Source organism: Trachemys scripta, chromosome 3, assembly GCF_013100865.1.
Source record: "Trachemys scripta elegans isolate TJP31775 chromosome 3, CAS_Tse_1.0, whole genome shotgun sequence".
NCBI classification, from domain to species: Eukaryota; Metazoa; Chordata; order Testudines; family Emydidae; genus Trachemys; species Trachemys scripta.
In genome coordinates, this window is record NC_048300.1 from 148,793,420 (window position 1) to 148,796,182 (window position 2,763).

Genomic DNA, 2,763 nt, shown 5'->3' on the forward strand with positions numbered 1-2,763 from the left:
CAGGGGCTTCCTGGCCCTGTTAGTGGGCTCCCTAGGAAAAAGTACTATCTGTGTCTTTGGGCTTTCAGTCTGCAAAGAATCAGCCTAGAGCAAGGTGGGGCGAGTTGTTCCTTTCTGATTAAGAGAGCTGCCTGCTTCCTCTCCCTCTTGGTTTTTGGTTCTTGTGCATTAAGGTTCTGGGTTTTAAGAAGTATTACATTGCAACCTTCCAGAAAGATAAAACATAATATACTCAAACATCTCTGTTTATATGCCGTGAACATATTATTGACAAACACCCACTCCTTGCCTTTGTAATCAATATAGGATTTGAATTGATCCAGGCAACTTGACTGTCTTCTGAGCTGCTTCAACTTCTTATAAGTCTCTCTACAAGTCACAATCATATCTGCCCTTGAATCAAGCTTAAATTTAAACTACAGTATTACTGAAATGAACAGTCTAAGATTGCTCATGAATGCTGTCAAATTTGCTCAGCACCTCAAAAGAGGCCTGTGGCACAGAGAAAGAAAAGAATGCCTGATTCAGATAATTGTTTATTCTGAACTTTTGTTTTCTCAGGAAGGGGTGGAGTTTTCTGAATATAGCCAGAGGGATAAATCAAATTATGTAGTGAGTGACGAGGACCCTGAGGCAGTGGCAGCACCTGATATTTAAAATTGAGTAAATCACCTGTGGCACTAAGAGTTAACTAAAGTAGAGGTCCCATCATGGGACAAAGTAGGAGTTCTGTGATACCATCATACCCTTAGAAATCCTCATTTTCTCATAACAAAACAATTTTATTTATTTCTTTTAAAAAATGTGAATAGCTCACTACATGCTTACATCTAGGGTAGGCATCTGCCCTGAATTTTGCAGAACAGTCCATAAATTCATGAGACTTTCTGAACTTTCTCTGCAATGGGACAGGCATAATCCTGACATATCATACCAGTCAATTTTGATTTTCCCAAAACTGCATTTTCTTATGCAAAATAATTGATAGAAAATTCCTGACCAACTCTAGTTCTCAGTGTATAAGATGCTGATGCCATTAGCCAAGTAAGGGAGAGATTCATACAGGTGGCTTTGCCTGGGATTGGCTCACTGAATAGGTGCATGTCTTTGTTCACAGTGCTCCTGAGGCTACAGCGTTGCATAATATTGCCTGCAATCTAGGCTGCTGCTGTGGCGAAACAGGAACATTATAAGCACGAATGAAAGATCTGGTTTGGGGTGTTTACCTATGATGACCTTCCTTGCGCAGAGTTGCTCATAAACCTGTGTGTTTGTAATAATGAAATCACTTCCAATGTCCATCTGGGGCCCAGAGGCACAGAAGTGACCATAGGCTTTGGCCCATACCCTTGAAGATATTTATCTGTATCTAAATACCTTTGAGGATCTGGGCTCTTGTGCCTAACGAGCCGGCAGCATAACCTACAGAAGGGGGGCAGCACATGCGCTCATGAATTCAAAAACCTGAATGCTGTATCATTGCCAGAGGGACCATGTTCCCGGAGAGACCCTTATAGATGGCACAGCCCTGGTGAGGGGAACATAGGGAGTTAGGCAGGAAGCAACTCAGCCAGGTGGATAGAGCAGTCCACAGGGTTTAATAAAGTTCCACTTGTTCAATTTCACCTGCATTGAGCTTCACTAATTTAGACTCATGAGATTAAACCACCACATCGGATTAGGTTTCTGTGTGCTTTCTGCTGTTGATCGTTAGTTAGAAGCCTCTCCACAAATGTGTGTGTACATTTTCTATTGCAAATCTAACCTGCAACTCACACAGCCAAAGGCTGCTAGCCAGGTAGGGGATTCAGCAGTTCCACTCCAGCAGAAAGAAGGGGGCAGCTCTCCGTTTTCCTCTTCTAGCCTGCACCTCCCTTCAGCTTCCTGAGCCCTTTTCCCTCCTCACCTCACCTCACCAGAGCCTCAGGGAGAACAAAAGGCAGGAAAAAAACCACTACTAGAGGATAAGGGGGGTAGAAATCTTAACAGAGGGCACCTTAGCTTCAAATCTATTGACAGTAATAGATGGCAGCCTTTACTAGCCTCGCTTCTGAGAGGAACTAGGGAACTGGTAACCATTTTAACTAAGGGAGCCTTCTTCCTTCAAATCCATTCAAAGACAGGAAAACAGTAGGTCTTTTTACTAAGGGCAAACATGCCTGATAATTGCTGCTCATGTGATCACCAGCCTTCTACACTAGAGCAGGGGTCTCCAAACTTTGTGAGACTAGGGCCATATTAGATTTTTGAAGGGGCTTTGCGAGCCGAAGTGACTGTGAAAAAAATTAAATATATGCAAATATATGCAAAATCATTAAAAAACAGCACTATTCTACTGCATCAGTGTTGCATTAAATTCTAAATCAGGTGTAAAAGTTAATTGATGCAGGTACAGTGAAATCACACAAAATATTTGTCAATACATTAAAAATCATTTCATATTTATTTCTAAAAACTCACACATTTGTATCATACAAATACTGTTTGGTTCTATTAGTGATGTAGTTAAAATGTAACCATTATGAAATTGTTAATTTCCATCTTCTTTACTCCATTTATTGGAGATGTAATAAGTATCTGGCTTGTATTTTTACTCCTAAGGCAGGTGTCTATGCCTACTCGGCTGCAGCAATGACTTTCCCCTAAGTTGGCTCCCCTTCTGGGGAGGGGACACTGGCTACCAGAGGCACTTATCCCTCTGCACAGCTCAGCTACCCCCCCACCCCCAAGTTACTGGGCATGCTCAGTTCGGGTGAGCATGCT